Here is a 9,389-nt window from a genome sequence, read left to right as displayed (position 1 = left end):
GAGAGGGGGAGGAGAGAGGGTGGAGAGGAGAGGTGGGGGGAGAGGAGAGGTGGGGGGGTGGAGAGGGGAGAGGAGAGGTGGGGGGGTGGAGAGGGGGAGAGGGAGGTGGGGGGGGTGGAGAGGGGGAGGGAGAAGGAGAGGAGAGAGAAGGAGAGGAGAGGTGGGGTGGGGAGAGGAAGAGAGGAGAGAGGTGGAGATGGGGGGAGGGGAGGGGGAGAAGAAGACGAGAGAGGGGGGAGAGGTGGAGGAGAGAGGGTGGGGGGAAGGAAGGAAGGAAGGAAGGAAGGAAGGAAGGAAGGAAGGAAGGAAGGAGACATTGTTACTTTTTCCATTCATCAGGTAGGTTATAAATACATGACAGCAGACTGAATCAACCATCTCCCTCTCTGCTGGGGAATCAACCATCTCCCTCTCTGCTGGGGAATCAACCATCTCCCTCTCTGCTGGGGAATCAACCATATTCCTCCCCTGGCCTCCCACTGACAGACAGAGTAGAGTAGAGGAATAATATATAATAATAATAAATGCCATTTAGCAGACGCTTTTATCCAAAGCGACTTACAGTCATGTGTGCATACATTCTACGTATGGGTGGTCCCGGGGATCGAACCCACTACCCTGGCGTTACAAGTGCCATGCTCTACCAACTGAGCTACAGAAGGAGGAAGACTGGAGACAGACAGCACCGGGAGGTTAACGAGGACAGACAGCACATTTACACATCACTCCGAGTGTGGCTGTTGGTGTGTGTACCATCCCAGTCAATCACAGGGCGCAGACAGAGTCAGACACACACCAGTCTGGCTATTAAGTAACAAGAGAGATGGAGATGGAGAGAAATTGATTCATCCGTGTCTCATTGGCCAGCTGTGGCCTCCAAGCCCCCTACTTATCCCCAAACACTCATTCTGGACCCCCAACCAGCCCCCCTCCTCAGAACATCCCCCAACCAGTCCCCCCCTCCTCAGAACATCCATCCCCCAACCGGTCCACCCCCCTTCCTCAGAACATCCATCCCCCAACCAGTCCACCCCCCCCTCAGAACATCCATCCCCATACCAGCCCCACCTCTCATTATGGGGTATTGTGATGTCATTATGGGGTATTGTGATGTCATTATGAGGTATTGTGATGTCATTATGAGGTATTGTGATGTCATTATGGGGTATTGTGATGTCATTATGAGGTATTGTGATGTCATTATGAGGTATTGTGATGTCATTATGAGGTATTGTGTGTAGATTGATGAGGATTTTTTATTTTTACAAAATGTAGAAAAAAGTCAAGAGATCTGAAGGCACTGTGTGTTTCCTCATCACTGACACTTAGAAGACTAGCAGGTTAAACTAAGGGGATCTGAAGACTAGCAGGTTAAACTAAGGGGATCGGAAGACTAGCAGGTTAAACTAAGGGGATCTGAAGACTAGCAGGTTACACTAAGGGGATCGGAAGACTAGCAGGTTAAACTAAGGGGATCTGAAGACTAGCAGGTTAAACTAAGGGGATCTGAAGACTAGCAGGTTAAACTAAGGGGATCGGAAGACTAGCAGGTTAAACTAAGGGGATCTGAAGACTAGCAGGTTAAACTAAGGGGATCTGAAGACTAGCAGGTTAAACTAAGGGGATCTGAAGACTAGCAGGTTAAACTAAGGGGATCTGAAGACTAGCAGGTTAAACTAAGGGGATCGGAAGTAGCAGGTTAAACTAAGGGGATCTGAAGACTAGCAGGTTAAACTAAGGGGATCTGAAGACTAGCAGGTTAAACTAAGGGGATCTGAAGACTAGCAGGTTAAACTAAGGGGATCTGAAGACTAGCAGGTTAAACTAAGGGGATCTGAAGACTAGCAGGTTAAACTAAGGGGATCTGAAGACTAGCAGGTTAAACTAAGGGGATCATTAGGTTAAACTAAGGGGATCTGAAGACTAGCAGGTTAAACTAGGGGATCTGAGCAGGTTAAACTAAGGGGATCTGAAGACTAGCAGGTTAAACTAAGGGGATCGGAAGACTAGCAGGTTAAACTAAGGGGATCTGAAGACTAGCAGGTTAAACTAAGGGGATCTGAAGACTAGCAGGTTAAACTAAGGGGATCGGAAGACTAGCAGGTTAAACTAAGGGGATCTGAAGACTAGCAGGTTAAACTAAGGGGATCTGAAGACTAGCAGGTTAAACTAAGGGGATCTGAAGACTAGCAGGTTAAACTAAGGGGATCGGAAGACTAGCAGGTTAAACTAAGGGGATCGGAAGACTAGCAGGTTAAACTAAGGGGATCTGAAGACTAGCAGGTTAAACTAAGGGGATCTGAAGACTAGCAGGTTAAACTAAGGGGATCTGAAGACTAGCAGGTTAAACTAAGGGGATCTGAAGACTAGCAGGTTAAACTAAGGGGATCGGAAGACTAGCAGGTTAAACTAAGGGGATCTGAAGACTAGCAGGTTAAACTAAGGGGATCTGAAGACTAGCAGGTTAAACTAAGGGGATCTGAAGACTAGCAGGTTAAACTAAGGGGATCGGAAGACTAGCAGGTTAAACTAAGGGGATCTGAAGACTAGCAGGTTAAACTAAGGGGATCTGAAGACTAGCAGGTTAAACTAAGGGGATCGGAAGACTAGCAGGTTAAACTAAGGGGATCTGAAGACTAGCAGGTTAAACTAAGGGGATCTGAAGACTAGCAGGTTAAACTAAGGGGATCTGAAGACTAGCAGGTTAAACTAAGGGGATCGGAAGACTAGCAGGTTAAACTAAGGGGATCGGAAGACTAGCAGGTTAAACTAAGGGGATCTGAAGACTAGCAGGTTAAACTAAGGGGATCTGAAGACTAGCAGGTTAAACTAAGGGGATCTGAAGACTAGCAGGTTAAACTAAGGGGATCTGAAGACTAGCAGGTTAAACTAAGGGGATCTGAAGACTAGCAGGTTAAACTAAGGGGATCTGAAGACTAGCAGGTTAAACTAAGGGGATCTGAAGAGCAGGTTAAACTAAGGGGATCTGAAGACTAGCAGGTTAAACTAAGGGGATCGGAAGACTAGCAGGTTAAACTAAGGGGATCTGAAGACTAGCAGGTTAAACTAAGGGGATCTGAAGACTAGCAGGTTAAACTAAGGGGATCGGAAGACTAGCAGGTTAAACTAAGGGGATCTGAAGACTAGCAGGTTAAACTAAGGGGATCTGAAGACTAGCAGGTTAAACTAAGGGGATCTGAAGACTAGCAGGTTAAACTAAGGGGATCGGAAGACTAGCAGGTTAAACTAAGGGGATCGGAAGACTAGCAGGTTAAACTAAGGGGATCTGAAGACTAGCAGGTTAAACTAAGGGGATCTGAAGACTAGCAGGTTAAACTAAGGGGATCTGAAGACTAGCAGGTTAAACTAAGGGGATCGGAAGACTAGCAGGTTAAACTAAGGGGATCTGAAGACTAGCAGGTTAAACTAAGGGGATCTGAAGACTAGCAGGTTAAACTAAGGGGGTTAAACTAGCAGGTTAAAAGGGGATCTGAAGACTAGCAGGTTAAACTAAGGGGATCTGAAGACTAGCAGGTTAAACTAAGGGGATCTGAAGACTAGCAGGTTAAACTAAGGGGATCTGAAGACTAGCAGGTTAAACTAAGGGGATCTGAAGACTAGCAGGTTAAACTAAGGGGATCTGAAGACTAGCAGGTTAAACTAAGGGGATCTGAAGACTAGCAGGTTAAACTAAGGGGATCGGAAGACTAGCAGGTTAAACTAAGGGGATCTGAAGACTAGCAGGTTAAACTAAGGGGATCTGAAGACTAGCAGGTTAAACTAAGGGGATCTGAAGACTAGCAGGTTAAACTAAGGGGATCTGAAGACTAGCAGGTTAAACTAAGGGGATCGGAAGACTAGCAGGTTAAACTAAGGGGATCTGAAGACTAGCAGGTTAAACTAAGGGGATCTGAAGACTAGCAGGTTAAACTAAGGGGATCTGAAGACTAGCAGGTTAAACTAAGGGGATCTGAAGACTAGCAGGTTAAACTAAGGGGATCTGAAGACTAGCAGGTTAAACTAAGGGGATCTGAAGACTAGCAGGTTAAACTAAGGGGATCTGAAGACTAGCAGGTTAAACTAAGGAGTCGCGTTAATGCAGAATTCTGCAGAAATATTTTTGTATATTTTTTGTGTAAAATATTCTTATTGTAATTTCCCGCTCGGCATCAGACCTGTACATCACTGTACATCGCCCTGTACATCGCCCTGTACATCGCCCTGTACATCGCCCTGTACATCGCCCTGTACATCACCATCGCCCTGTACATCACCCTGTACATCGCCCTGTACATCACCATCGCCCTGTACATCACCCTGTACATCGCCCTGTACATCACCATCGCCCTGTACATCACCCTGTACATCACCATCGCCCTGTACATCGCCCTGTACATCACCCTGTACATCGCCCTGTACATCACCATCGCCCTGTACATCGCCCTGTACATCACCCTGTACATCACCATCACCCTGTACATCGCCCTGTACATCACCATCACCCTGTACATCGCCCTGTACATCACCCTGTACATCGCACCATCACCCTGTACATCACCATCGCCCTGTACATCGCCCTGTACATCGCCCTGTACATCGCCCTGTACATCGCCCTGTACATCACCCTGTACATCACCCTGTACATCACCCTGTACATCGCCCTGTACATCGCCCTGTACATCACCCTGTACATCACCATCACCCTGTACATCGCCCTGTACATCACCATCACCCTGTACATCGCCCTGTACATCACCCTGTACATCGCCCTGTACATCGCCCTGTACATCACCATCACCCTGTACATCACCATCGCCCTGTACATCGCCCTGTACATCGCCCTGTACATCGCCCTGTACATCGCCCTGTACATCGCCCTGTACATCACCCTGTACATCACCCTGTACATCACCCTGTACATCACCCTGTACATCACCCTGTACATCACCCTGTACATCACCCTGTACATCACCCTGTACATCACCATCGCCCTGTACATCGCCCTGTACATCGCCCTGTACATCACCATCGCCCTGTACATCGCCCTGTACATCGCCCTGTACATCACCATCGCCCTGTACATCGCCCTGTACATCACCCTGTACATCACCCTGTACACATCGCCCTGTACACATCGCCCTGTACACATCGCCCTGTACACATCGCCCTGTACACATCGCCCTGTACACATCGCCCTGTACACATCGCCCTGTACACATCGCCCTGTACACATCGCCCTGTACACATCGCCATCTACATCGCCCTGTACATCGCCATCGCCCTGTACATCGCCCTGTACATCGCCATCGCCCTGTACATCGCCCTGTACATCGCCATCGCCCTGTACATCGCCATCGCCCTGTACATCGCCATCGCCCTGTACATCGCCATCGCCCTGTACATCGCCATCGCCCTGTACATCGCCATCGCCCTGTACATCGCCATCGCCCTGTACATCGCCATTGCGAGAGAGCCAGAGAGAGAGAACCAGAGAGAGCCAGAGAGAGAGAGACAGAGAGAGAGAGACAGAGAGCCAGAGAGAGAGAGCCAGAGAGAGCCAGAGAGAGAGCCAGAGAGAGAGCCAGAGAGAGAGCCAGAGAGAGAGCCAGAGAGAGAGCCAGAGAGAGAGCCAGAGAGAGAGCCAGAGAGAGAGCCAGAGAGAGAGCCAGAGAGAGCCAGAGAGAGCCAGAGAGAGCCAGAGAGAGAGAGAGAGAGCCAGAGAGAGAGAGAGATAGCCAGAGAGAGGGAGAGATAGCCAGAGAGAGCCAGAGACAGAGAGAGAGAGCAGAGACAGAGAGCCAGAGAGAGAGAGAGCCAGAGACAGAGAGAGAGAGAGAGCCAGAGACAGAGAGAGAGAGCCAGAGAGAGAGAGAGAGAGCCAGAGAGAGAGAGAGAGCCAGAGAGAGAGAGAGAGCCAGAGAGAGAGAGCCAGAGAGAGAGAGAGAGAGAGAGAGCCAGAGAGAGCCAGAGAGAGAGAGAGCCAGAGAGAGAGAGAGAGAGAGAGAGAGAGAGAGAGAGAGAGAGAGAGAGAGAGCCAGAGAGAGAGAGAGCCAGAGAGAGAGAGAGAGAGCCAGAGAGAGAGAGAGAGAGAGAGAGCCAGAGAGAGAGAGCCAGAGAGAGAGGAGAGAGAGAGCCAGAGAGAGAGAGAGAGAGAGAGCCAGAGAGAGAGAGAGAGAGAGAGAGAGCCAGAGAGAGAGAGAGCCAGAGAGAGAGAGAGCCAGAGAGAGAGAGAGCCAGAGCCAGAGAGAGAGCCAGAGAGAGAGAGCCAGAGAGAGAGAGCCAGAGAGAGAGAGCCAGAGAGAGAGAGAGCCAGAGAGAGAGAGCCAGAGAGAGAGAGCCAGAGAGAGAGAGAGCCAGAGAGAGAGAGAGCCAGAGAGAGAGAGAGAGAGAGAGAGAGAGAGAGAGAGAGAGAGAGAGAGAGAGAGAGAGAGAGAGAGAGAGAGAGAGAGAGAGAGAGAGAGAGAGAGAGCCAGAGAGAGAGAGAGAGAGAGCCAGAGAGAGAGAGAGAGAGAGAGAGAGAGAGAGAGATAGAGAGAGCCAGAGAGAGAGAGAGAGAGAGAGAGAGCCAGAGAGAGCCAGAGAGAGAGCCAGAGAGAGAGAGAGAGAGCCAGAGAGAGAGAGAGAGAGCCAGAGAGAGAGAGCCAGAGAGAGAGAGCCAGAGAGAGAGAGCCAGAGAGAGAGAGAGAGAGCCAGAGAGAGAGAGAGAGAGAGCCAGAGAGAGAGAGAGCCAGAGAGAGAGAGAGCCAGAGAGAGAGAGAGAGCCAGAGAGAGCCAGAGAGAGAGCCAGAGAGAGAGAGCCAGAGAGAGAGCCAGAGAGAGAGAGAGAGAGAGAGAGAGCCAGAGAGAGAGAGAGCCAGAGAGAGAGAGAGAGAGAGCCAGAGAGAGAGAGAGAGAGAGAGAGAGAGAGAGAGAGAGAGAGAGAGAGCCAGAGAGAGAGAGAGCCAGAGAGAGAGAGAGAGAGAGAGAGAGAGAGAGAGAGAGAGAGAGAGAGAGAGAGAGAGAGCCAGAGAGAGAGCCAGAGAGAGAGAGAGAGAGAGAGAGAGAGCCAGAGAGAGAGAGAGAGAGAGCCAGAGAGAGAGAGAGAGCCAGAGCCAGAGAGAGAGAGAGAGCCAGAGAGAGAGAGAGCCAGAGAGAGAGAGAGAGAGAGAGAGAGAGCCAGAGAGAGAGAGAGAGAGAGAGCCAGAGAGAGAGAGAGAGAGAGAGAGAGAGAGAGAGAGAGAGAGAGAGAGAGAGAGAGAGAGAGAGCCAGAGAGAGAGAGAGAGAGAGAGAGAGAGAGAGAGAGAGAGAGAGAGAGAGAGAGAGAGAGAGAGAGAGAGAGAGAGAGAGAGAGAGAGAGAGAGAGAGAGAGAGAGAGAGAGAGAGAGAGAGAGAGAGAGAGAGAGAGAGAGAGAGAGAGAGAGAGAGAGCCAGAGAGAGAGAGAGAGCCAGAGAGAGAGAGAGAGCCAGAGAGAGAGAGAGAGCCAGAGAGAGAGAGAGAGCCAGAGAGAGAGAGAGCCAGAGAGAGAGAGCCAGAGAGAGAGAGAGAGAGAGAGAGAGAGAGAGAGAGAGAGAGAGAGAGAGAGAGAGAGAGAGAGAGCCAGGGAGAGAGCCAGAGAGAGAGCCAGAATGTGACATTAACGAGAGGGAGAGATTTTCTAGACTGTTTTAACACTCTTCGTTTGACCTCCAGACTTCCCCTTGTAGCCAATTCAATTGCAGTAATACATATTTGGTAACGGAATTAAAAAGTTCTTATCACTTTAATTCATAAATAATATTGATATCAGTAAAAATCACTAAGTGGCAGGTGACTTCTGAGAGAACAGAGACACATCAACCCTCCTCCCTGTGACGATAAGACCTTCTGACAGAATAACTTGACTGTAAAGAATATATATTTTTATTAGGCTGTCTACATACTGGACACCCTGAAAGGAGCTGGTTTCAGTGACTGGCTGCTCTGGCCTTAGCAACAGTTAAACTGACGGGAGGAGGACTGGGGATTCAGTGACTGTCTGCTCTGGCCTTAGCAACAGTTAAACTGACGGGAGGAGGACTGGGGATTCAGTGACTGTCTGCTCTGGCCTTAGCAACAGTTAAACTGACGGGAGGAGGACTGGGGATTCAGTGACTGTCTGCTCTGGCCTTAGCAACAGTTAAACTGACGGGAGGAGGACTGGGGATTCAGTGACTGTCTGCTCTGGCCTTAGCAACAGTTAAACTGATGGAAGAAGGACTGGGGATTCAGTGACTGTCTGCTCTGGCCTTAGCAACAGTTAAACTGATGGAAGAAGGACTGGGGATTCAGTGACTGTCTGCTCTGGCCTTAGCAACAGTTAAACTGACGGGAGGAGGACTGGGGATTCAGTGACTGTCTGCTCTGGCCTTAGCAACAGTTAAACTGACGGGAGGAGGACTGGGGATTCAGTGACTGTCTGCTCTGGCCTTAGCAACAGTTAAACTGACGGGAGGAGGACTGGGGATTCAGTGACTGTCTGCTCTGGCCTTAGCAACAGTTAAACTGACGGAAGAAGGACTGGGGATTCAGTGACTGTCTGCTCTGGCCTTAGCAACAGTTAAACTGATGGAAGAAGGACTGGGGATTCAGTGACTGTCTGCTCTGGCCTTAGCAACAGTTAAACTGATGGAAGAAGGACTGGGGATTCAGTGACTGTCTGCTCTGGCCTTAGCAACAGTTAAACTGATGGGAGGAGGACTGGGGATTCAGTGACTGTCTGCTCTGGCCTTAGCAACAGTTAAACTGACGGGAGGAGGACTGGGGATTAAATAGATGGAGGAGAGAGACAAGAAGAGGGAGGGGGGGGAGTGGAAGAAGGAGCAAGAGGGAGACAAGAGAGGGAAGGAGGAGGAGGAAGATGAGCAGGAGGCAAAAGAGGGAAGGTGGAGGAGGAAGATGAGCAGCAGACAAGAGAGGGAAGGAGGAGGAGGAAGATGAGCAGGAGACAAGAGAGGGAAGGAGGAGGAGGAAGATGAGCAGGAGACAAGAGAGGGAAGGAGGAGGAGGAAGATGAGCAGGAGACAAGAGAGGGAAGGAGGAGGAGGAGCAGGAGACAAGAGAGGGGAGGAGGAGGAGCAGGAGACAAGAGAGGGAAGGAGGAGGAGGAGCAGGAGACAAGAGAGGGAAGGAGGAGGAAGAGGAGCAGGAGACAAGAGAGGGAAGGAGGAGGAGGAAGATGAGCAGGGGACACAAGAGGGAATGAGGAGGAGGAAGATGAGCAGGGGACACAAGAGGGAAGGAGGAGGAGGAAGATGAGCAGGAGACAAGAGAGGGATGGAGGAGGAGGAGCAGGAGACGAGAGGGAAGGAGGAGGAGGAGCAGGAGACAAGAGAGGGAAGGAGGAGGAAGAGGAGCAGGAGACAAGAGAGGGAAGGAGGAGGAGGAAGATGA

The sequence above is a fragment of the Oncorhynchus gorbuscha genome, unplaced genomic scaffold (genome assembly GCF_021184085.1).
Source record: "Oncorhynchus gorbuscha isolate QuinsamMale2020 ecotype Even-year unplaced genomic scaffold, OgorEven_v1.0 Un_scaffold_1394, whole genome shotgun sequence".
NCBI lineage: Eukaryota > Metazoa > Chordata > Actinopteri > Salmoniformes > Salmonidae > Oncorhynchus > Oncorhynchus gorbuscha.
This window is presented reverse-complemented; position numbering follows the sequence as displayed.